This window comes from Camelus ferus, chromosome 10 (assembly GCF_009834535.1).
Source record: "Camelus ferus isolate YT-003-E chromosome 10, BCGSAC_Cfer_1.0, whole genome shotgun sequence".
Lineage (NCBI taxonomy): Eukaryota > Metazoa > Chordata > Mammalia > Artiodactyla > Camelidae > Camelus > Camelus ferus.
The window spans coordinates 16,778,630-16,805,883 of NC_045705.1; the positions used below are offsets into that span (position 1 = coordinate 16,778,630).

Below are 27,254 nucleotides of genomic sequence, written 5' to 3' on the forward strand. Positions count from 1 at the left end.
AGTAAAGTGAAGTACAATAAAACAAGGTCTACTTATAACTGCTATTAATACTTAGTGTTTGTTTTACTCTTGCTGTGGCCAGGAATTTTGATAAATGCTTTATATTCTTGATCCCATTCAATTCACACTACAGCATTATGATGTAGGTATTATTATTATTTTTGTTAGTATTATTATTATTATGCCCATTTTACAGAAGAGGAAACTAAGGCTTGAAAGTTCACATGACTAAAAAGTGGCAGAGTTAGAACTAAACTCAGGTCAGCCCATGCTGGAAAAAATTGCATGAGGTATACCATTTGACTCTCCATAGTATTACTCTAAACACACACACGCGCATGCACACACACACACACACACAAAGAAAAAAACAAAAAAAACCAAGAAACCCAGGCCCTATATGTTTGGCTCAGTTTGTCCCTGAAGGAACACATTAAAAAATTTTCTACAACCACAATATACTTAAAGTAATCAGAAATATGGGAAAGTGGACAAAGCTGATGGTTTGGGGGGTCACACTAGGATTTTTCTTGCCTTGAGCCAAATGAGAGGAAAGGTTTGTGATGAAGACCTGTATTTTAGCATATAGGTATTGAGCCATTCATTCATTCATTTACTTAATTCAACACACTTTTTAAAATCTGCTATGGGCTGGATACTGGGGACACACAGATGGATATGATACAGTATTTGCCCTCAAGAGCCTTGAAAACCTCTTAAAATAAACAAATATGGGAATAGATAAGTGGAATCTAATTCCTACAGATTTAAAGACTACTTTTCATTCCAGACATGAATGCAATTCTATGCACTCTTTTGAAAGTTGGTATTCATGTAAAGAATAAGGGCAATACTATTACTTAGAAGGAAATCTAGAATCAATACATGTATCTGAACAGTGTATTAGTCTTTAGCAGAAAAACAGAACCAATAGGATACTGTGATTTATTTACGGAATTGGCTCACATGATTACAGAGGGTGGCACGTCCAACATATGCCGGGTGGGTTGGCAGACTGGAGACCCAGTGCTGCAGTTCAAGTCTGAATAGTCTATCTGTACAGAATTCCCTCTTGCTCGGGAGTCACCAGTCTTTGGTTCTATTTAGGTCTTCAGCTGATTGGATGAGGTGAGATTGCTCTCCACTCATATTGTGGAGAGCAATCTGACCACCATAAAGTCTACCAGTTTAAATGTTAATTTCATCTAAAAACACCATCACAGAAACATCCAGAATAATATTTGATCACATATCTTGGCACCCTGGTCCAGCCAAGTTGACACATAAAATTAAGCATCACAAACAGCAGGAGGAGCCTCAGGAAACAATATGATCAGTAAAAGCTGGACCCTGGAAACTACAGACTCCCTTTTCTTCTTACCAGCTGCAAATACTAGAATTAAACAGGGTAAGCATAAAATCATGAAATCAAGAGAGGAAGCTCTAGTCTGCTGCACTCAATTCAGAGGTTTGCTTGCAGGAATCTCCATCCTCCTGCTTCTTCATTAGGATATTTTGCTATTCTGCTAAGACAGACAGCCATTTTCTCTTGTTGACCAATGCCCAGATCTGTGCATGACAAAGAACAACTCATTATTGTAAATATTTACTAGGCTATATTTAACTTGAGGACCATATCTATCATAAGAGTCATCCATTTTATTCATTTATTTAATGAACCTATTTAGAAAGTACTAAATGCCAAGAACTTTGCTAGGTTCTAGGGATACAGCATCAAGCAAGATGGATGTGGTTCTGGTCTTTACTGAGTGTAGTGCCCTTGAAGCAAGATGGATAAGAAACCAATAGCTGCTCAAATAATTTATTATAATTTTGATAAGTGGCATGAAGAAGAAGTACAATGTACAGCGGGAAGATATAACAGTGATGAGTAAAAATAACAGACACTGAGAGCTATCATTAAACCTATTTCCTTGTACCTTAGCCTCACCCATAACATCCTCCTTTATATGATAGTTCATGTTCTTTCTGCTTGTGGTTTGAAACACGTGAACATGGTAACTCTTGAAGCTCTGTGTTGAAAATGGCAAAACCACACATTGAAAGCAACTGGAGTTTCTGAAACCCCACATAGAAGGCCTCCCACCAAATACCAGAATTGGAATATTACATGTGAAAAATGAATTTATATTGGGTTTGGCCAAACTATAGAAATGTTGGTATTTCTTTATTCTGAAGCTAGAATTACTACATAATAAAGAAACTAATTCTCTAGTTATGATTCCACAGAAACTTGGAATGTGATGCTTTCTATAACAAATATTTTAAATGGATGATAGTGACCTCTCAGTAATGTGCTAGGCAGTTAGGAAAATTTCAGAGGTTGGGAAAATGGAGGCCCATGCTCTAAATTTGAACAGATATTTAGTAAACATATTGCTTATGATAACCTAAAGACAGGATAACTTTATATCCCAGGGGACATTCGGCAATGTCTAGAGGCATTGTTGTTTGTTACAACTAGGGATGAGGGTGATGCTATAGGCTTGTAGTGGGTAGAGGCCAGGAATGCTAATAGATATCTAATAATATGTAGGATAGATCCTTTAAATACATAATTATCTGATCTAAATGTCAACGGTGCTGTGGTTGAGAAACTCTGTTTCTCAGATGTAGTTGGACATAGTTGGAAAGACTCAGAATAATCATGTATATTGGCTTTTCCTTCCTCCTTTAACCAAGAAAAACAATAAATCCAGGAACAACTGAACAGTTGTCAGACAATAAGAGAATAATGAGAATCTCAAATTTAGGTTAAAAAATCCTGCTTCAAGACCCCCAAACATAATAAGTGAGATATAAAGAGGTTTTGAGTGGCAGCATCTAATTTATACAGTGCTCTGGAGTAAAGATCAGATTAAGGATACGTGGCCTTCCCACTCAAGTCTGTAATTTCGGCTGGCCTCAACATATGTGCTATTCAGTTGAGATACATTGCCCTGAGAGCTCAGAAGCAAAGATTCAAATCAGCATTGAGAATTCCATCTAGGAAAGAAACTTGGACATGTTTATTAGAACATGGAACTTACTGTAAACTAGATTAGAAGCCTGCCAAGTAAGCTACCAAGCATTTGAGGGAAAGAAAATTATCTTTGATGGAGCAGGTAGTATTACCTAATGAGCAGTGATAAGATGTTCAAGAAAGTGTCTTTATGGAAATTGCATTTAAATTAAGTTCTCAAAAGTAGAAGGGAACAATCCACAAGTTAAGAGCATTGTGTTCTCCCTAATGCCAGCAACTGAATGAGAGTCAAACTAATTGCGATATAGTAAATTAAAGGGGGCATGATGATAGATGAAACTACTAGGTATAGACAAGAATATAAAGGACCTCAAATTTTATGGTGAGAATTTTGGCAGCTTATATCTTTCTATGAATTTTCCTATTTTATCTAGGTTATCTAATTTTTTGACATACAATTGCTCATAGTATTTCCTTATAATTTTCTTAATTTTTCTTTTAGGAGTTTGTATATGTCATTCCACTGCCTTCTGACCTTCATAGCTTCTGATGAGGAATCAGCTGTTAATCTTATTGAGACTACCTGGTATGTGATGAGTCACTTTTCTCTTACTATTTTCAAGATTCTTCCTTTATCTTTGACACAGACACACAGAGAGGAAGGACCACATGAATGCAATAAGGAGAAGATGGCCATCCACAAGCGAGAGAGAGAGGTTCAGAAAAAATAAACCCTGCTGACTCCTTGATCTTGGACTTCTGGCCTCCAGAACGGTGAGAAAATAAATTTCTATTTAAGCCACCCAGTCTGTGGTATTTGTTACAGCAGCCCAAACAAACTAGAAAATTAGTACAAACCCTATTACAAGCTTCATGCAATTTAAGTCTCCTTTCTGAGTCATAATTTTCCTGTCTGTTAGATGCTCTAAGTGTCAAGTGATCAAAACTAAATGTTGAAAGTATAGCGAAAAAAAAAAAAAAAATCCTGTTCTTGTTTAACAAATCTATTTTTAGGAAGCAGATGCAGACTTTATAAAATACAATCACTTTCTCTTCTCTTTTAAAAAATAAATATAAATTTTCCAAGGTGTTATTTTCATTTGGTTGAATGATACAATTTGCAAATAATCACTCACCCAGAATGTTGCTGATAGTCACTTGACTTATCTTACTACCCTGCTAGAAGACAGATTTGGTAGTCAATTTATACTTTTTGTTGTACTGATTTGAGTTGTAATGCTTTGGCTCATAGTTTTTCTGATAAGACACATATTGAGAAAAGAAAGTAGAACAAAGGGTTGAGTCCCAGCCAGTTCTTTTACTAAATGACTGTTATCTCTGGTTAGCTAAATGGATTTTCTGAGTCTATTAACTACTTTGTAATATGGCATTAATCTCACGATTGCCTCCCCTGATTATTCATTCATAATTCAATAAATAAATAAGTGTTGAGTCTCTCTTGCCTGCCGGGCACTGTACTGGATGCTGGTGACTCAATGGAGAGCAAAACTAGCCAGAGTCTGTGTCCTTGGGCAGCTTGTACCTCAATGGGAAGATAGACATTTGTCAAAGAAATACACAAATAAATGTGAAGCTGCAGCTTTACTAATTCCTACAAGGAGAGAGGCATGGTGCTTTGAAAGCTTATCATGGGGCTGGGGGTAATGAGCAGGCGGAGGAGATTTGAACTAATCAAGGTGTTGGAAGGTCTTCCTGAGGAAGTGATAATTGAACTGAGATCTGACAAAAGGTGTAGGTGCTAACTAGGGCACTGGAAGGATAAAGAGGCAATGGATGTGAGATGTTGTACTATTTTCTTACTATAATTACTGTTATTTAATAAATAGAGACCTACTTAGATTTTTTCATCTAGTTACTGAAATTATAACACATCTTATGATAATTCTCCCTCTGGAATAAATCTTTTCAAACTTGAAGTCAATTTACCCACAAAAAATTCAGACTTTCAAAGTAATTGCCAACTGTCACATTCATAAGATCTAGTAAAAAAATAACTCCGTGTAAATCATGGCCCTTTTACATTTTGCTTAATCTTGTTGCTATTCCCCACTCTCTATGTATATTAAAAAATAGCTTTTATATCTACTGTATTTCTCATGTTAAACCTGAATTAATGGAATTCTTTCTGCATCTCATCTCATGCATTGGAAAGAAAGTTAATTCTCTTCATCTTAATCCTACTCAGTTTAAAGCCCTTGTAATAATGTACTTTATTTTTGAAGGCTTCTGACCAGTAAACTGCATACTTCAAAAAAGGACCATCTAAACCCAATACACACTATCCAAAAACAAACCAGTCAGTTCCCTAATACCAGGCAATTATATAAGGAATATCCAAACATAAAATACCATTTTCCCCTCAAGCAAGGACTTAAAAAGATATTCACCGATTTCTGCTCCTTTCTTATAACATTGCTGCTTTCCCATCTGAACAGAGACCAAGGCAGCACTATGGCTTAAGCTCTTTTAACTGAGAACAAACTGAACCCAGATGTGAATTGTGGAAGGTGGGCCAATTTTGCTTTTGGTCTTGGCAGTGCTAAAGGGCCAATTTTTTCAAAGCTTTTCAGTACCTGGCAACTTTGGGCCAGGCTATAAAGTTCAAGCTTGTAAGTGTTCATTAGCAATTCTCTGATAATTACTTTGACATCAACTTTCTAAATGGGCACAAAGTTTAAATTGTCTCACTACTTACTCCTTTTGTAAAATGCTTCTGGTATGTGTGTTTGCACTGGACAGATACTAAGTAGATTTTAGATCATTCTAAACAGGCTTAACTGAGCACTTTTTAAAATAGAGAAGAAATTCAGACTTCTCATTGGTGAGCAATTCTGACGCAGAGATGATTTAATGGATTTTTTGATCTGCCTAATTTTGAAAGGTGTGAATAAAAATGCCCCTTCTGTAGAAAAACAGATGGATGAAGTTTGACATGGTAACGTAGCCAGAATGAGGTAGAATCCTTACCTCAGATATAGTGGCTCAAATTTAGCAATTACTAGGGTCTACTGGTGGGTTCATAATGCTGAAGTGTTTGGAAAAGATGGAGCCATAGGTGAAAGTCTACTTGCGTTGAGGAGAGAGAGAGATCTTAAGATCAATAAACAGCACTTAGTTGAAACCACTAATGAGCTACACAACATGTCTCAGAAATCACAAGTTTATTTTGCTTTAGTGAGACATCGTCATAACTTGTGGTTGAGGCTGTCAACACGCCAGACCGCAATCTTGTGGTGGCCTCTGGTTTTTCTAGTGCCCGAGAAGTGTAAAGTTCCAAGGCAAGGGCAGAAGCCCTGTCATCAAAGCATCAGCTTCGTGATGGAAAGCAACTTGAGCTGTATCGTCTTAAAGCGCCATGGATGGAACTTCACAAAAACCAGTTTCTTGATATTCTCCCACATTTCCAACACTCCCACATTTGAAAGAAAAATATACCCTCCTGCAAAGCTGGCACTTTGAAAGTGTGGAACACAAAATTTCACCCTGATCCCTTCTCTTTTTTTCTTATTAACTAGGATACTTAAGAAGATTTTGTTTGTGTATGGTGGGGCAGGGATGGTGGCAGTGGTGGTAACAGGGTAGAAGGAGAGAAAATTAAAAAAGAGTAAAGAAAATTTGCTTTCTTTTATTCTCCTATTGGACATTTAATTGAGACTTGAGTAGTTTGGGGAGGTTCTTTCATTTCTCTGACTCAGATTTCTCTTCAAATCGCCATTAATTCTTAACTCTGTACTTGGAACAATATGAGTGCCCTCTGGTGGACAAAATGTCATTTTAAAGTTTTGTGTATATGGACTGAACACCGTAAGTATGGAGAAAATAAGTCTTATGTTTCAAATGTCTTCACTGAACTTCTGAAATCCCTGGAAAATTAGTTCCTCATGTTCTGGGGTGGTGACAGCTATGAAAATAGTTCCATAAAATAAAGGGATAAAAAGCAAGTGGGGGTGGCACTCTAGGTCCTATTTGCTACCAAAATAGTGTCTTAGAACTGTGCATAACTTGGATCCTGAACAGGAAGATCAAATGTCTAAGGGAAAGCTAATAACCCTACTTCCTGGCCATCGATACATATTCTTAAATGCTCTCATTAGGAATGAGACACTAATGAAACAATGTGGGCACAAGCAAAGTTGCTAAAGATCTGTAACTGTGGGTGTTTAGTGGTTAGAATTAAAAGAAAGAGAGAAAGAGAGGGAGAGAAAGAAAAGAGAAGGAAGGAAGGAAGAAAGGAGGAAAGAAGGAAAGAAAGAAAGGGAGAAAGAAAGAAAGGAGGAAAGAAGGAAAGAAAGAAAGAAAGAAAGAAAGAAGAAAGAAAGAAAGAAAGAAAGAAAGAAAGAAAGAAAGAAAGAAAGAAAGGAAGAAAGAAGGAAAAGAGGAAGGAAGGAAAGAAGGAAGGAAGGAGGAGGAAGGAAGGCCGTATGGACGGACGTCGGTAGGAAGGCAAGGAAGGCATGTCCTGGACTTCCTTACGCAATAAGACAGAAATCCCGCAAGACGAACTCCCGAAGACGAAGCAAGCAGCACGCAAGCCCTCCATGCGTTCTTTCGTGATTGACTTGAGGGAGGGAGGACCTTCCGGGTTGCGTCATTGCGTGAGGGCGGAGGAGGGAGGGAAGAAGAAAAATCACATCAGTTGTGTAACCCACTCACATGCTCAACTAATGCAAAGAACTAACCCAATGCAGGTCTTTAGGGCTCATAAAGCATGTTTTCTCATTGCTTATTTAGATATTCTTTACCTTCTCTGTTGGAGGATGGCATGTTAAAGTCTGAAGATGGACTATCTGGTTCTTCTTTTGAATCTCCTTCAATTTTTGACTTACTACAAGGATAGCAATGTGATTTAAGATTCACTAAACTGAAAGTGCAAAGGATTACTAGCAGTGGTGCACTAATAAATGTTTAACAACTGGTTCTCCAGAAAAGAAATCCCAGCTTTGTGACTTTTGCCAATTTCCATGGTGTAAATAATCTCATCATGGTTGATTTCAAGCTACCAACACAATGTCACTGAACACGTAATTGGGAAGAGACACACACAATTGATTTTCACAAACTGGTTTGGGCAGCTTCAGCCTACCACGACATAAAGGACTTCTAATTACTTTTTTTCCTGTAGCTTTGACACTTTGAGCCATGAAAATATGTTATTTTTGTAATAAGAAAATAAAAATTCAAAAGTAATTTGAAAAGTTGAGTTCCACTGAAGAAATTATTTATAATAAAAAATGTCTTTCATATCGACACATGTTCCTAGTGACGCATACCTCACAATCTTTAATAGTCTTTAAAATGTTTCCAAACTCATTATGTCACTAGCATCTTGTAAAAACTCTGTGAAGTACACAGAGTAGATCTTCATACAACCACTTGACAGAGGAAGGGTCTGAAGAACAAGGATGTGGCTGTGAAATACAGAACTGGTCCTAGAAATCTAGTTTTCTAGCTGTTCATCCAGTGATTTTTCTATTTCACATAGATGTTAAAAAGACAATTTACAACTGAAATTTGTGCATTCTAACTGCGTTCACAGTTTTCATTCAACAACGGTGTTTACTGTTCACTGCTTTGAACAGAGAGGGTTATCTACAGCTATCTCTTTCAGAGATTTCTGACTTCACAAAGCAATTTATGCCTGGGTAGTTCTATGCTATCTATGTGAGGGTCCAAAATAATTACAAAAACCACTACCCCTCCTGAGCTTCCATGGACCTGGAAAATAAGAGTAGAGTCTGATTCTATATCCCACCCCATGTTTCCCTTTGTCTCATTCTCTTGTTGGTTTAACCAATGTTGATAGCCCTTGGTAACTCATTTCTGCCAATGATCCTCACATCCCTGGGCTTAAGGAACTCAGGTGTCTAGTTTGAATATCTTTAAGATCACCCCAAAACACTGAGCCATGTGAAAATCAGTAGCTTAATACAGTGGAAAGAGAACAGACCTGAGAATCAAGAATATAGTCATTTACATACTGCTTCAAATATTTGTGATTTTCAGCAAATCACTCAATTTCTCTGATTCTCTGTTTCCTCCTCTGAAAATAACAATGCCTACCTCATGGGGAAGTTGAGAACATGAAATACGATGGTATTGATTGTTTTTCAGAATGCCTGACATATTGTAAACACTTAAATATAGTAGCAGTAGTAGTTTTAATTAATAATCATTATAGTTATTGCTATTATTCTTAAAATGCTTAGCTGAATATCTGGCATTTCATAATTTCATGGGTGCTCAGTTAAGATTAGTTCCTACACAAGCACATGATCAAATAACAAATAGCAAAAGATAGAGAATGATGCACATCTCCTTAACCCTAAGACATGAATTCCTATCAGGAGCAACTTATCTGCTTTAATATTTTGTTTCTGTGTATTAGCATTCATTTACTCATTTCCATGGCTATTTTTGTCTCCCTTTTACAGATGAGGAAAATCTCTGGTTAGGCAAATACAACACTGCCTCCATGGAGGAGATGAGCCTTTTAAAAACATTAATTTCCTGTTCTTTAAATCCATGACAAATACATTATTGGACATTATCTGTCTATCATCTATTTATCTCTGTTTATCTATCTCATCTACATATATCATCTATCTCTCTAATCTATCCATGCATCTATTGACTAAAGCCATCCCATGCTGACTGTGATTTTGGGGACTTATTCTGTTGAATAACTGGTTAACTGAGACTAACTGATTAAAAGCCTTGATTCTGGAGATTACTTTTTGCTCCCTGATTTGACGAAATCAGCAACCAATCTTCATTAGGAAGTATTTTTTTAAAATAAATACCAAGAAAACCAAACAAGGGAGCATTTCTATTTCGTAACTATATCTAGGATTATAGGATTTCCCTGAATATGCAAATTTTGCCTGAATTTAATCATTCCTGTGCCTTTTAAAAATGTGTATTTTTTCTAATTATAGAAAAAATTCAAATTAATTATAGAATTCGAACACTTCAGAAAAGCACAAGCAAGTACGAATCACTCAGTCCTATAACTCAGAAAATGGCCATCCAAATTTTTTTGCTTCACCTGCATGAAGATATCTGTAGGTATGCATGTGTATCTGTAGGTATACATATGTTTTAAAAAATTTATATTCACTACTTCATAATACCTTTTGTTTTAACCTAATAATATATGAAGGTCATTTCTTCATGTCATTCAGTATTCTTCTGTGACCTCACTTTTAACAATGATATGCCAGTGTTGTAGGGCAAAACCATGATTTATTTGACTAATTGTCTATTGTAGGACATTTAGAGTAGAATTTAGAGTAAATTCTCAACTTTAGATGTTTTAAAATGCTGAAATTCATATTCTTGTTCTTGATTATAAGCACGTACTTAGTTTTAAATTGATGGTTTAGAGGTTGATGCAATCAAGACTACCCTAATCTCTCAATGTCTACACTCAGGCATAAGATTTAGATCTTCCAACTATGATACTGCTGAATTTGGTGATCTTAAAAGGTTCCTTAGTACTTCCTTCCCTAAAGAGTCAACAGCGAAAAAAAAGTAAAGCTATGAGGGATGGCTTCTTGGTTATAGCCAGGGGGTATATTACAAGGAGAAGCAGGAAACACCATTGAAGAGTGTTTGCTTAATTCCTTGGTGGTGATTTTTCTCTCGGCATTCTTAGATAAATCCACTCCTTTTCCTGCCTAAGTGGCAGCATTTCCTGCAGGAAACAGAACTGCTCACGCAGATGAGAAGGCTGTAGTCAAAGCAGCCAAGCAGGTGCCACTAGCACAAAGCGGGTGGTAAGAGCATATGTGAGCTCAGTGTTAGAAAGAGTCACGGCAATGAGTCAGACGACTTTAATGAATCCAGATTTCAAGGCATAAGAGCCAACTGTGCAATGTGGCAACCCCAGAGGCAGGACTAAAATCCTTAAATAGTCATCCTTGGATTATCAACTTTTCAGGGATTGGTGGTGAAAGCTAAGCATACACTAATATGTGTATAATTAATGGTTTATACTTAGCACAACTTCTCAGATGTATTTGTTTGTATACTAATTTAATACTTGCATCATTCCGTGCATCATAGGAAGCATTCAAATAGTACTTTCAAATAATTCATTTCTCTGTAGACTACAGAATATATAACCATATATAAAAGAAGATATTTCAGTGTATCAAATTACACATTATATGAGTGTGTATGTGAATGTATGCTAAGTGGATACACACACGTACATAGGCATTTTAACTCTTAAATTTTCCAGCACCCTAATAAATAAGAGAAATAATTAGTGTATTAGTCTGAGTCCAATGAAGAGAGAGAGAAACCATGAAGTAATTTTAACAGGGAAAGTTTAATATGAAGAATAATTAATTCTACCTGGAGGTTGGAGTAAAAAGGCATTGGGTAGTAAGAAATAAAGGGAACACCTAAAAATATAGGAATAGCATATATAAGGAGAAGACATGGCCCTTGAGGCTGAGATAGAGTACCTAACGAAGATACCTTCTTCTTTACCCTCAGAGCTGAGATCCAGACCTTGTGGAGAGGGTATAGTGCAGCTCCCGGGATAGCAGAGAGGTCACTGTGGTGTTGGTAGTATGCCTCTTGGAAGTTGCCAAAAATCTGTTCTCTAGAGTGCTCAGGAAAGCTGTACATAGGAACATGTACACCAGCCACAGTTTGAGAGGGATGCAGGAGAAGTTGCTGGCCAGTGGGTCCCTTTGGCTGACACACACTAGAGAAGCTGAACATGCTGAGAGGTCTGGTGATGAAGAGGCTGACTGCAGTATGGTTTCTGGGCACCAAGGAAGCCGTGTGCCCTTCAGGAGCCTGCTGAGAGAACACATGAGAACCCTTCCCTCTGCAGTGTCCCTCCAGTGCCTTCTATTGACAAAGTTTAACATCCCGCTAGTTGGCAAAGGAAACATTTTTAAAGGGCCTGTATCCATTTTTGCATAGCAGGCAATGAAGGGTGAATTTAGAGCTGAGAGGCAACAAATTGATACATGGAACAATCAATTACCATATACATATGGTCCACACAATAAAAGCATGTGAGTTCCCAAGTTCTGAGACATTTTCTCAAGTGTCCTCCTACAAACCCCTTAAAGGAGACATTCAATTATGTAATAATATGATATAAATGACAGTGTCCTTAACCAAACCCATGTAGAAAAGATGATTGTATTGTACTATATATATACATATATTTCTTACAGTACCTTTCTCCGTATGGTCACACCCATTTATCCACTGTGGAATTATTCAACTCAAGTCTTACTCATATAACGTTTCCACTAAAGAATCTCAGTTATCGTCTGAGGTAGGCATATCTAAGTCTGGTTGAATTTTATCAACCATGTTATCAACAGGACTGGTGTCTGTGTTGACCAGGATTGTGCCTTCACAACTGTTTGTATTTCCAGTAGCAAAGAATAGAGCCACGTGAGGGAGCACAGAACAGGAGAAGCTAAGAGGGCCAAGCCATGAAAGGAGATGTAGCCATCATGGTTACAACACTTTTAGAAAAAGCTTTTGTGTCCCTCGGTTCTTCAGAGGCAGAACCTACCAATATAAAAAAGGACATTACATGGTGAGTGGCAAGAGTCTTACTGCTGTGCTTTATTACAGAGTTGGCAAACTTTCTGTTAAATTGTCAAATAGCAAACACTTTCGCCTTTGCAGGCCAGACTGTCTCCATTACAATAACTCAGCTCTGCTGTTGTGGCTCTAAAGCAGCCATAGACAATAGCAAACAAGTAAACAAGTTAGTTTGCTATAGGCTTTTATCTTGCTTTTTGGGTAAATGATACGATACCACTGTGTTAATTTCCTCAGGTTTTAATGCTATACCTTGCCAACGCAGAAACATGCCAGTCTTTCATTGATCTTGAACTGAGGTCAGCAAACTTTCTTCAGTAAAGGGTTATGTTCTAAAGATCTTATAATTTGTGAGCCATATATTGTCCCTGTTACCTTTCTTTCTTCTCTTCCTTCCCCATATTTTTCTTCTTAACCCTTTAAAAATATAGAAAATCCTTCTCAGCTAGCAGGTCCTACAAAACAGACCATGGACTGTGATTTCCCTACTCCTGATCTAGAAGACTGGGTTCAAAAGTGTTTGTTTTAAATATTGGGGATTCTAGTGGCACACTTGAAGGGATTAAATTGCACCTATAGTTTTTCGGTTGTTTTCCAGCATGGTGTGGCTATTTGAGCCGAATTGTTTATTGCCTTGACCTTACCCTCATATAGTCTTATATACTCATAATTCAAGGTTTTCTCATGCTCGGATAAATACCTAATCTTTCTTGGATCCCAGTTTAGCATTTCATAATATATTTTACCTTTTATTCTTTGCAAATCGTATGCCATTCTATAGTTATTTGCCTGGCCCAGTTAATTTAACATTTTACCGTAGATGTTGCCTTAAAGATATTTATGTCTGTTGAAGCAAAACATTTTCTTACTTATTGAAAATGTTTGGCAGAATGCCTTTAAGTGTTTGTAGTATACACTTGTTTTTCCTAGTAAGGTGTGGCAGTATTTGAGCTATGTGAACTACTTAACCGTAATGCCTTTACTGTGCCTGTGGGAAGTTGCACCAGAACAAACTGTATTTGGGGGCAATGTTTAACAGTGTGGAAAAGAAGAGTTCCACAAGTCATTTCTGTGTCCATCAAGGCTGTGGTTGCACTATCCTTGAGGTAACTATTCAAGAGCTAACAAGAAAGAGGGTTGAGAGCTACTTAGAGACTCTTGTAATACCAGACTCAAACCTCATTCTCTGTGGAGCTGCAAAGAATTCTTTTCCTTGTGTCAGACTCAGTGTTAGGGATCAAATGAAAGTTATACAAGAATCCACAAGTTGGTTTGATGTAGTCCCACTTGCTTATTTTAGCTTTTGTTGCCTTTGCTTTTGGTGTTGAATCAAAAAAAAAAAAATCATTGCCAAGACCAATGTTAAGGAGTCTACCCCAGTATGTTTTCTTCTAGGAGTTTAGAGATTTAGATCTTAAATTTAAATTTTGATTCATTTTGAATTGATTTTTGTGCATGTTGTAAGGTAGGGGTCCAGTTTCATTCTTTTGCATGTGGTTGTCCAGTTTTCCCAATACCATTTATTGAAGAGACTATCCTTTCCCCATTGTATATTCTTGTTTCTTTTTCCATAAATTAACAACACACGCATGGGTTTATTAATGGGCTCTTGATTCTGTTTCATTGATCTATATGTCTGTTTTTCATGACAATATCATACTGTTTTGATTTCTCTAGCTTCTTAATATAGTTTAGAGGAAGTGCGATGCCTCCAGCTTTGTTCTTCCTTCTCAAGATTGCTTTAGCTGTTCAGGATCTTTTGTGGTTTTGTACAAGGTTTGGAGTTGTTTTTCCTATTACTGTGAAAAATGTCATTGGAATTTTGATAGGCGATTATAGTTGATAACACTGTATTATATAATTGAAATTTGCTGAAAGAGCAGGACTTAAAGTTCTCACCATACATAGTGATGGATGTGTTAACCTGACAGAAGGAATCTTTTCATAACTATACATATATCAAATCATGATATACACTTCTTATGCCTTGTAATTTTATTTGTCAATAAAATAGTTCACAAGTTGGAAATTTCTATTATAATTTGGCTTTGTATTGTCATTATAAACTTGGGACAACTCCATTGCCTCCTTTCTTATTAGTTTTTTCATATATGAAATTGCACTTATAAACCCTTACTTTGTTACAATGATTAAATACCTTATAGATAGCAAAGCACTCTCTGTATAAAAGAGATACCACTTCTTAAATGTCTGTTGTGCCAGGCATTTTTATGACACTCCTATCCCCTGTAAAAAAACTTACATTACCCATATCTCATTTCTTTAGGAGTCTGATGGAGATAAAAGCACATCTGCTCGTTTCTTGTACAGAAGGTATATATGATAGATAATATTTAATAAATGACCTCTCTCAAATCACTTATTTATATTTGAAAGGGGACATAGAGGTCTTTTTTTAATAACTATCTATTGAATAGACTTGAGGCACTATTTTTTATATTGTTATTTTTATATGAATCACTCAATACTCACTTATTCCCCTATTCCTCATTTATACCCACCCCAATCTAATGTATGTATTGATTTCTTCCAATTGACCTTCCATATATTTATGAAGATATGTATTTTCCATTGAAATATGTAACTGTTGTTTCATTAATGAGTTTTTAAAAAACACATTGTAATTTCTGATTATTTCTTTTGAAAATTTGAACTTAGTACACAGGTAAATCTATCTTTGCTAATATATAGAAATGTGTTATCAGCTCTAAGGGCTCCATAAAACAACAGGTGTATGTCATATATTATTCACTCACTGCCCTTCTTGGTAGACACATACACTAACTCAGTGAACACTCACTATGGTGGACGATGACTGCTCATTCTTGTGGAGGAGTATTCCTTTCCACTGTGTTGAACTTAGACTTAGTCATTTGAATTACTTTGATTGATGGAATGTGAGTGGAAGTGACACACATCACTTCCAGGTAGAAATATGTGTAGTTTGTGCTTTGCTTCTGCCTCTGTGACCAACCGTGTTGCAGATAATTCCTGCTCTGTCAGCCTGGGTCCTAGAGGCAGTGATTATGATCAAAGCCATCCCCTGCCACAGAGTACACAAACTGCACCAATAAAAATAAACTGCTATTATAAGCCAGTAAGATTTGGAAGATGTTTGTTACGGTAGCAAAACCTATCCTATTCTGATTGATATAGAAACTGATATCATGATTAGATGAAACCATAAAATTATTTCCCCAAAGGGAGGGTTAAGGATTCTTTGTACAAAGGAGAATAAACCCAACATTGTGACCACAGGAGTGAACTGTGATGGTCATTAGGACTGTTAAAAAATGTCCATTTTCTTACTCTAGATATAGGGTAGGATTATATTTGTTACCCCATTTGCACATGTATTCTTGTGGACTTGGTGTGAAAATTTCTTTGGCCTATTTACTCAGGAGCTGGACTACTAAATTATAATCTATGTAGCTTTTCATAGTGATTATAGCAGGTTACCATCCTCTAGCAAAGTCAGAGTTCTTCCCATTTGTGATGTTCTCAGAAACACTTTACATATCCATCTTTTTAATTTTTTTAAAATTTTTGGGTAAGAATTGATATATTATTATTGCTTTCAGGATTCCTCAGAGTGCTAGTGAGATTGAAGACCTGTTCACTTAATCTTTATTATTTTGAATCACCTTTTATTAACTGTGTAGGTTTAATTTTGACCATTTAGTCATTGTGTTTCTATAGGTTTCTTACTGATTTTATGGAGTTCTTTGTATATTTTGAATGTTAAACTCATGTCAGATTTTTATATTGTAAATATCTTTCCTCAGTCTGCCACCCATCTGTTAACTTTGACAATGATTTTCATTAAACAAAAGTCTTTAATTTTTATGTAATGTCATTAATTTTTTGGCTCACAGTCTGTGATTTTGGAGTCTTTTTAAAGAAATCCTTCCCTGGTCCCAAAGTAACAAAAATCATCTACCTCAATTTGTGTCATTTCATAACTTCACTTTTCTCATTTAGGTCTTTAATCCATTGAGAGTTATTTTTATGTAGTATGTGAAGTAGGGAATATGACACTTTTTCTTGTCATCATTTTCTAAATAATTTATATTTTTCCCACCGATCTTTGATGCCACCTCTATCATATGGTAGAGTCTCGTATTAATGGATCTGTTTCTAGGTCTTCTACCATATTCCATTGTTCTATTAATACTCTCTACCAGGACCACACTGTTGACAACTATGACATGTTAATTACTGGCTTATTCATGGATGTTTATTCATCATTTAAAAAATTAGAATAAATTTGTCAAATTTCTCCGTGTTTTTTTTATATTGGAACTACATTAAATTTGTATATCGTTTGGTGGAGTTGACATGTTTACAATGCTGTCATCTTTATGAATGAAATATATTTATTTATTCAACTTTTTAGGGGAGAGGTGGACGAAGTCATCTAAAAAAGTTTAAATTTTCTCCACACAGATCTTGAGCAGTGTTGTTACTTTAATTCCTGGACATTTTTAAAAATTGACATGTTATTTGCTGGTTGTTACTGTTGAAGACAAATGCTACTAATTGATTTTGTCTTGGCTACTTTTGTCAAATCTTATTCTAATGGTTTGTCTCTTGGTATTCTTTATTTTTTCATGTAAATAACATCATTTGTTGTGTCTTAAAAATGGTAATGACTTTGCATTCTCTTTTTTAATCTCTCTCTTTTTCTGTCTCTCTCTCCTTGAATGCTATCTTACTGTGCTGGTCAGGACCTCTAGCACCATGTTAAACAAATGAAATGACAGCACATATCCTTGTCTACTTCCAACCTCAAAAGATATAGTTAAAGTTTCACAATATGTACAATGTTTGCTCTAGTTTTTGGCAAACTATTATTACTATTATTATCATCCCTGTTATTTTTATCAAGTTAAGAGTTTCTATTCCTTGTTTTCTAAGGGGCTTAAAAAAAAAGCATTAGTTTTATCAGATGCCTTTTCTGTATCTATTAAAGTGACCACATGAATTATCTTCTTTAATGCATTATGTAGTAAGTTACATTTTGATTGATATTTAGCAATCCAAGAATTTCTGAAATAAAACCCTTTTATCTTAATTTTTTAAAGTATGTTATTGAATTCCCTTAGCTAATTTAGGATTTTTATATCCATGTTTATAAATAAAATTAGTGCAAATTTTCTTTCCTTTTTATGACTATGTAGTTTAAATATAGATTTTATACTAGCCTTTTAAAATAGGTTGAGTAACTTTTATTGCTTTTACATTTTCTGGAACAACTTGAGCATATGATGGTTATCTGTTTCTTTAAAGTTTACTGAACTCACCTATGCAACTATCTGGGTCTGAAGAGTTTTGAGGGAGATTTTAGAAGATGGGAAGCTTTAAAAATGTTTATCATCATAATTTCTTTAATGAGTTTTGTATATTCATATATTCTATTTTATCATATGCCTATTTTGACATTTTTTTCATCTTTTTCAGCATATTTAGTAATTTCATCTAAGTTTCGTTTTGAGTTTTTTGGGGGTTTTGTTTGTTTGTTTATTTTGGTAATGAGCTCCTTTCAGGCTTTTAATGAATTTTTTGCTGTTTATATTTTTTTCTGTAAATATGAATATAATCAGGTGGTCAAGATAAAATTCAAATCTCAAGACTTCCCAAAATTTATAGATGCTAGCATTTTTTACTTGTATTATCAGCTATCCAGTAACTTTGAATCTAGAGTTTTACTTCTTCTAAGGGAGGCTGTTTTGATTCTATTTTTAATCATAATCCCACATCTGGATGTTTCCACTATACCTCTTTGGAGAGCATTTTTTTTAAACTGAAGTAGAATTTATTTACAAAATTATGTTAGTTTCAGGTGTACAACATAGTGAAATCCAATATTTTTATAGGTTATACTCCGTTAAAAGTTGTTACAAAATAGTGGCTATATTTTCCTGTGCTAATAAATATATTCTTATTGATTATTTATTTTATACATAGTAGTTTGTGTCCCTTTATCCCCTATCCCTATCTCACTCCTTCCTCCTTGCCTCTCTCCACTGGAAACTACTAATTTGTTCTCTGTATGTGTGAATCTGTCTCTGTTTTGTAATATACATTAATTTGTTTTATTTTTCAAATTCCACCTGTAAGAGCTAGCATAGAGTATTTGTCTTTCTCTGTCTGACTAATTTCACTAAGCATAATACCCTCTGGGTCCATCTACACTGCTGCAAATGGCAGAATTTTATTCTTTTTATGGCTAAGTAATATTTAATTTTGTATCTATCTATGTATATATCACATCTTCTTTATCCATTCATCTGTTGCTATATTGATAGACACTTAGGTTACTTCCATATCTTGGCTATTGTAAATAATACTGTAAATAATATGAACATTGGGGTACATGTATATTTTCCCAAGAGTGGAATTTTAGTTTTTTGAGAAACCTCCATAGTGTTTTCCATAGTGGCAACACCGATTTACAATCCCATGAACAGTGTACTAGGGTTCCCTCTTCTCCACATACTCACCAACATTTGTTATTTGTAGACTTTTTGATGATAGCCATTTTGACAGGTGTGAGGTGCTATCTCTTTGTGGTTTTGATTTGCATTTCTCTGGTGATTAGTGACGCTGAACATTTTTTCATGTGCCTGTTGGGCATCTGTATATCTTCCTTGGAAAAATGTCTTTTCAGGTCTTCTGCCCATTTTTAATTGGGTTCTTTATTTTTTGTTTGGTTTGGTTTGGTCTGATATTGAGTTGTATGAGCTGTTTATGTATTTCAGATATTAACTCCTTAAAGGTCATACCATTTGCAAATATTTTCTCCCAATGGTGGATTGTCTTTTCACTTTACTGATGGTTTCCTTTACTGTGCAAAAGCTTTTTAGTTTAATTAAGGTCTCAGTTATTTATTTTTGCTTTTATTTCTTTTGCCTTATGAGACAGATCCAAAAAAAAATATTGCTATGAACTATATCAGACAGTGTTCTGCCTATGTTCTCTTCTAGGAGTTTTACGGTTTCAGGTCTTAAGATTTAGGTCTTCAATCCATTTTTTGTTTATTTTTGTGTATGGTATGAGGAAATGTTCTAATCTTTTCCTTTTACATGTAGTTGTCCAGTTTTCCCAGCATCACATAATCTCATCTACATTTTTCAATATAACTCAGTGAAGTTGTTCAGTTGTTCATGTTTTACATAACTTCAAAAAATCTCTCATTTTTAGGGTTATTTCCTCTTTTTTAATTGTTTATTTGTATCTTTGCTTCCACAAATCTGTCAAATTTCTTTTGTCTTTTATTATTCTTTTCAAAGAACCAGCTCTTGATTTGGTTTATAGTGTCTTTTTTCTTCTCTGGTTCTTTATTTCATCAGTTTCTAACATTTTATTACTTTCCTTTCATATCTTTGGTTTACTCTTTTGCAATTTTTTTCTAGTTCTTGAGTTGAATGCTTAGATCATTTGTCTTTAATAAAATCTAGTTTACAGAACAGTTTGATTCCTGCATGATACAAACACAAAGCAGTTTTACTGTTATCTTTCCAATTGCTTCTTTCAAACATTTTCTGCTGAATCTCCCTTCCCCAGCCCTTAGCAAGGTCTCAGGCAGCTCCCGTCACGTCCTGGTCACACACCTGGTCAGGTATTAAAGGGTCCAGTCTTGTTTGGTGTAGTTTAAAATTCAGTCTCAGATCAATCTGGTGTTCACACTTTTGACAGCTTGATTTTGGTCAGGCCTCAGTCTGAGTGGAGAGGAGAGTCTGTTGCCTTTTCCTTTCTCCCTCATCACTATTTTAATTCTAGTTTCTCTGGTGTTGGAAATGGGAAGGTGAGATTAGAGAAAAGATTATAAACCAAATCAAATGTTTGCCACACATATGATGTCTTAATCTTCTTTTGACTGGTGGTTCCTTCTAGGAAACAAAGATCTAAATGCTGGCTCGCTCATGGGGTACCTCTGTGTGTTTCTCAGAAGGTCTGAAGGACTCTTCCCATGGCTCTGGTTCCTGGTCAGGGATACTTGCTTTGCTGTGACATAGTGTGACTCTTCCTAGCTGTGCTCTCAGAAATGCACCCCACACCCTCTTTCTGGAGGGCACTTGACCTTGGCATAGAGCCCTTTTGAGCAAGACAGTTCATGCCCATCTACCTTCCGTTGTGTCTTCATGGCTTATGGTACACTCAGATGTATTGATTGTACAGCCTTGTCCATTGTGGCCTCCTTTCAATATCATGACCTGTCCCTTTTAACATCCTGGTTGTTTCCCTTCTGTAATATGTCTTGTTTCTTGGTTAATGTATTCAGAGTTGTACATTTTCCTCTAGGTATTGCTTTAGCTACGTTTCACAGTCTTTGGCATGTAGTATTTAATAGCTATTCTTCCCAAATTGTTTTGAAATTTCTTTCATGGTTTTCCATTTACTGAAGAGTAAGTTAGTGTTATTTACCTGCTATATATTTTTTAAGTTCATTTTAAATTTCATTATATTTTGGTAATTCATAGAAATATATTCTATGTGATGTTGGCTCTAGATACCATAACACAAGCGATATATACATCTGAGGCACCACAGGAGGGCACAAGGGAAAATGACCGGGGTCAGAGAATATTTGTATATGGTGCTGACTCTGTTGCTTGTAACAGGAGGGCATAATTATCCAGAAATCTATCCTTCAAACCTTCCATGTGAAAGAATGGAGAATTCAAAGTTGGTAAGAGAAGCATGAGGAGAGGATATGAAATGAAAGCTTCATCAGAGTCCTCTTACCATATTAATCTTGCCCTTTTGGGGAGTAAATGTTGAGAATATTTAATATTGAAGGCACTACAGTAGGCCTTTGGGGGAGTTCAGCTGAATCTCTAATTGGGGGCTGTAGCAGAGACTGGCTAATTCACCAAATACATTCCCTGTTCTTTCTGTGCACATTGCTAAGTTACCCTCCCAGCTCACTTGTACTAGAGCAAGGCTATGCAACCGCTTCTCATGAGTGAGACCAAGGCTGTCTAGAGTGAGTACAGTTTCTCTGTGCTTTCTCCATTTCCTTGCTGCCAGAGAGCTTCCTAAACGAGCTGGAATCCTAAATGACCAAGGGCAAGTTGTCCTCCCCAACCCCCTCTGCCCTGTCCCTACTGAATCGCACTCAAACGTGATACGAGCCACAAATATTCATTTTGTGAAGCCACTGAGATCATGAGATTGCTTAGCACAACAGCTATCATTTACCCTGCTCAATATAAGGAACTTATGGGCTGGTAGAAAAAATAAGATGAATATAGAAAATGGTAATACAAATTAGAAAGTAAGATGTACCGTATGGCAGATGATGAAGAACTTCTGTTTCTTTGGAAAATCAAGATTTTATTGGAGGAGTTGGTAGCTGAGCCAGGCATTAAAACTTTAGATAAGATGTAAATAATTAGAAATGAGAAAGGGACAGAGTGGGTAATTACTTCAGAGGTAGAAATAAAAGAACAGAGAGGGGAACTGGAAGGTATGAATAGGTTACTAATCACATGTGAGTTTGGGTGGCAGGAAACACATACGCTGGGAGGGAGGTGAGAAGCCAGATTGGAAAGGTAGAATTCTGAATTCCAGTCAGAAGAACTAGAACTTTACTTACTAGGTTTTTTTGTTTGTTTGCTTGCTTTTTTCTTTTTCAGAACAGAGGAGTAAGAAAAATTAGTTTGAAAGAATGTTTAAGATGACCCATTCGAATATTGAGCTCAATAACATCCCATCCCATGGTTGCAATGAAATTCCTAATTATAGCAGTGCCTAATAATAAGGTAGGCAGCACAGGGAAAGGTTGTACAAGATGAAGTTGGAGAAGAGATAGAAGCCAGATAGCAGCATTACATTAGGACGGTGGATTTTCTTCTAAGTTCCATGGGAACTATGGTTTGATTTGTATGTTTAAAAGACCATGACTGTTGTGTGGAGGATGGACAGTGGGTGAGTAAGAGTGGAAAGCAGGGCACCAATTAGGAGGTGATGACTGAAGTGGAGCAGGTCCTCTCAAAGCATTTGAAATCCTGGTTTTCAGAGTATTCTTTTGGGAAGAGCAATGCAATTGTAGATCAAGGCAAGATGTTAGAAGAGAAGTACATTTTTACAACTCTTCAAAGTAGAAGTGCAAAAACAGACAACTAAATGAACAAATTAATTTATAAATAATCAAAAAAAGAGTCATAGCAGAAAAAAAAAAGTGCTCTTAGTAATAGAAAGTAGACTGGTAACATCTCAGGAAAGCTGACTCTGATCACCTGTGATCTAGCCTGCCCTGCCCCATCTCATTTGCCCGCTTTATTTTTCTTTAGAGCATATATCTTCACCTAAGATAATATACTCTTTTTTTCTTTTTACTAATTTATTGCAAGTCTTTCAAACCTTTAAAATTCAATGCCAAGAAGACAGGAAACTCGTTTTCCATTATTGTATATCCTGTGCTTGAAGCAGTGCTTGGGCAAGAGAAGGTAGTAGTTGCTGAATGAATGAATGAATGAATGATAACTGACTATTCACAGTAACATGTTTTCCTGGCAAAATATGTTGCTGTTGGAAATCTTGAAGGTTCAGAAAAGCTAAAGAGCCGTGTTTAAGAGTTATTTTTACATTACATTTTGGAGTAACTATTTAAGAGTTATTCTTAAATGAAGGGGCTTAGCATAGAATAATGGGAAAAGCATGACCTTTGGAATCACACAGGAGTGATTCTGTTTCTTGCTCCTAATCCTGGGCATGTGACTCACCTCCCCAAACCTCATTCCTCACCTGTAAAAAACATGGTGTAATGACTCTTACCATGATCTGATGGATATAAAGCATAACACCTGGCTAATACGTCCAGTCTTCCTTTTTAAAAATCATCTTTAATTTGGTGAAAGGAATGTTTAAAGCTTTCTAGAGTCCTTAATTTTTTTAGATTTCCCCCCCTAGAATTCACATTTTATATCCCAAAAATCTGGCTGTGACGAACTTGGTTATCTTTGTTCCCTCCATCCTCACCCTATTAAAATAAATAATTTTATCCTTCTTCCCTGTGCTTGTCTTGAATCTTGTTTCCTACCTATTCCACCACGCTGAGCCACTGAAAACTTGTTTAACTGCACAGCGTTGCCTAGCAATGTCATGCTTCCCTCATGATCTCACTCTGGGATACGGTAACTGGACTCCTGCTACTAATTCTTCCATCTTCATATCGCTATATATCCAGTCTTTTAATAACCATGAGAAGGGACATTCTGGTTTTATTAGCTAAAGGTCTTATAGAAGAGTCACCATTGTTACTCATTCTAATAGCATTAAGCTGAACTGTTTCTTTCTCCTTTCTCTAAATCACTCAGGTTCTGTGCTTCAAAGGTCAATTGCATTTGTTTCAAATTGGTCAGACAGACATTTCCTGTGCATCCTGAAAATAAAATGGCCCAATGAACAGTCTCTTGAGAACATTTTATTTTTTAATTTTAAATATGCATCTGGCAATGAAATGTTTCCTCCCCAACCTCAGGACTCTGTTGAAAGTGATACTGAGCAGATGCTGCAGTCTGAAATGGAATCCGTACCCCAGGAAGCTGACACCAGGAGTGGTGTGGGTGAGGTGGCCTGGCCCTGTTATTGTATCCTTCACCACGAAATGATCATCTTGGCCATGCTATGAGTTTGCAAGTATTAAACAGAAAAAGCAACAGCCCACTCACAGTGCTACATCATGGAACATTGGAGGTGGGCCAGATGTAATAAGTATAATTGGAAAGAGAAGTCATTTCAAATCACTAATCTGTAGATGACAAGGCGATCTCCAAGAACCAATCCATGTCAACTAGTTTTTAGAAATTCTCTGTGTGAGAATATGCAGATGTAATAAAAGAATTCAGAGAGTTTCCTCTCGTGTGGAAATGGAGTCTGATCTCTTACCAATGGCTTTCCCAAGGCCCTCCGAGGCCTCTGCCGTTACACATAGAGTCAGGCATCAGACGTAGACCTGTCTAACTGCATACGTTTAACCACTACATTCGACCACATGGGTTACAAACTCAAATGCAAACTGGGCTTCTCGGTTACCTGGGCCAAACTGGAGAGTCGGCCTGTTAAAAGGTCAGCTACCACTTAGTTCCAGGAGTGTACTGCCCTCAGGAATGCAGATCTAGTGAAGCCAGATCATCTGCTTTAAGAGAATCTGGCTATCTGGATTTTCATACTGAAATGTCTTGATTCTATAAATTTTGACAGTTCAGTCAAACAATGTGGTTCAGACATGTCTTTGGGACAGACACAGCGGAGGGTCCAGCAGTCGGTGACTTCTGTGTACAGTTTTTGCTATTTGTGGGCATAGGCTGAATGCAATAGTTTATTCACGGGGTCCCACGGGCTTTTCAGGGAAAGCACAGCTATGTTCTGGGTGAGAGGCTGCAGGTCAAAGGGCATCTAACAAAACCCACTCTCAAATGGAGAAAATACAAATACTCCTTTTATATAGTGACTCCAAGAGGAAAGAAGTTCCCAGAGGAGAGAATAAGGAAGGAGGAAGTGTCGGGGGAGGGAAGAGACTAAGAAAGATGCGTCAGCGGCAGCAGCCTCTGGTTGGACTCCGTTCTCCTTTTCTGTTGGGAAGGGTGGTCCACTGTCTATCATGAAGCAAAGTTAAATTCTGCTTCCCCTTGATCAGCCTGGAAATCTAGAACTCCTTTCAATAAAACACTGTGGCCTTGGTCTTCAATTTTTGGTAAATTCATTACCACTTTGAAGGGGAAGTATAGCCCAATGTCAGTAATATTCATTCTCTCTTCTCTGCCCCTGCAGGAATCTGGTCCTTGCTTGGCTACTGCATCCCCCTGTTTCCCCTGAGAGAAGGAGACAAGGGGACTTTTGTTATAAGCAGGGAGGTCCAGGGAGATCTTGCCTTTATTAGAAGAGATACATCCCTGCATTTAAATACATCATTAGAATACTTTCGATTTGGTAACTGGAGTCAAAATCTGAGCCTGTGTAGTCAGTGTGGTGAAGGAAGTATCCTGTAAGAATGTATCCTTAGAGCAGCTCTTGGAGTACCCCATTCCTCCATCCTCACTGCACCCACTCAGGCCCAGGAACCATCCCAGGCTCTATTCTCGAAGGATGCTTGGTGAAGTTCTGCAAAGTAAAAAGGTCTAATCCTTCCCAAGATGTTTGTAATTTCAGAGGTTTGAAGATGAGAGTTACTGGCTTTCAGGACCCAAAAGAACGAAGTTACAACTCCTGGGGCAGAAATCTGTTTAGTAGAGAGAGTAGCAGACATTTCTGGAGATGATCCAGGCAGTAAGAAAAAGTCACAGTGGTAAAAATTTAAAGCCTGGGAACAAGAGTTTCCTATTGGTAAACTCAATCCCACACTCTAGATGGGGTCAGGACGATCACTGTATGGCCTTTGAAGCTAGGGGATGTGGTAAGGGCAAGAAGGTGTGTTAACAAGACTGGGGGCAGAGAATAGAGACGTGACTGGTACTAGAATCTAGTCACTGAGCACAGGGCACGAGGCTGTTGTGAGGCTGAGCCTCTGGGCTCTTTTTAAGCTGCCTAGACCACCGCAAAACGGAAGTGTGGTAGGCATTCTCAGATGTCCACGCCCTAATCCCTGAAACCTGTGACTATGTTACATGGCAAAAAGGACTTCAACGATGTGATTCAGTTAAGGATCTTGAGATGGGGAGGTTATCCTGGATTATCCAGTTGGACCAATTGTAATCACATGGGTCTTTATAAGAGGGAAATAAGAGTGTCAAAGTCAGAGAGAAATTTGAAGATGCTCTGTTGCTTTCCTTGAAAATGAAGGAAGGATCTATTAGCTGAGGAATGCAGGAAGCCTCTAGAAACCGAAAAAGGCAAGACAAAACAAAACCAAATAAACCCCGTACCTCCTAGAGCCTCCAGAAGCAATACAGTCCCGCCAACAATTTGCTTTCAGCCCTGTGAGACATGTTTTGGGCTTGTGAGCTACAGAACTGTCAGATAACACCTTTGTGTCGTTCTAAACCACTGCACTTGTAATTTCTTACAGTAGCAATAGGAGACTAAAACAGTGAGCAAACACGTTTTGCTTTAAAAAACAAAAACCCTCGCTTACTTCAAATCCAGTTTTACATGAAAATCCGCATGTCTGATGTCTTAAAAAACAAACACACTGGAAGCTCTGCCAAAGGTGGTCTTGTGTTTGTCCTGATAAGAGTCTGTCGGAGCTGCATTAGGCTGTGTCCTTCAGATGAGCATGGACTCTCAGGTTGACCATAGTTTCCACCACCCACCATGCTGCTAGTTAGGTAACGTCTCTCTCCATTTTTACATCCCATGAACCCCTTTGGTCATTTGAGGTTAAGCTCCTTGCCTGGGCCATTGTAAATCATTCTCTCTGACACACAGTAAGATTGGCTCCAGAGTCTGGAGTGCAGCTGAATTTGCAGGTTGGTGTCAAGTAAGCCCAGCTGTCTCTGTTGGGGAACTAAGCGGGACCTAAGCCAATGTCAGGCAATGGGAATATTGCTTGGCTTCTTTAAAAAAAAAAAAAAAAGTCATGTTGTATGGGCATGTGCGCATTCCCCATCCGTTTCAGGTTGGTCTTGTCAGAAGCTCATCGAGCCCCGGGAGCTGACTTTGTAAAGCCAGCTCAGCCTGTGGAAGGGTCCTGCACGACCCA

General features: G+C 37.0%; 1 protein-coding gene across 5 annotated transcripts in view; it reads left to right on the plus strand.

Moving 5' to 3' along the window:
* The window catches only part of METTL15 (methyltransferase like 15), a 469,830-nt gene that overhangs the window by 306,720 nt on the left and 135,856 nt on the right, over nt 1-27,254 (plus strand). For all 5 annotated transcript variants that reach the window (XR_004323122.1, XR_004323121.1, XR_004323123.1 and 2 more), the window contains exon 10: nt 3,631-3,757. The gene's annotated coding sequence lies outside the window, so the exon portion shown is untranslated. The remainder of the gene's footprint in view (nt 1-3,630; nt 3,758-27,254) is intronic.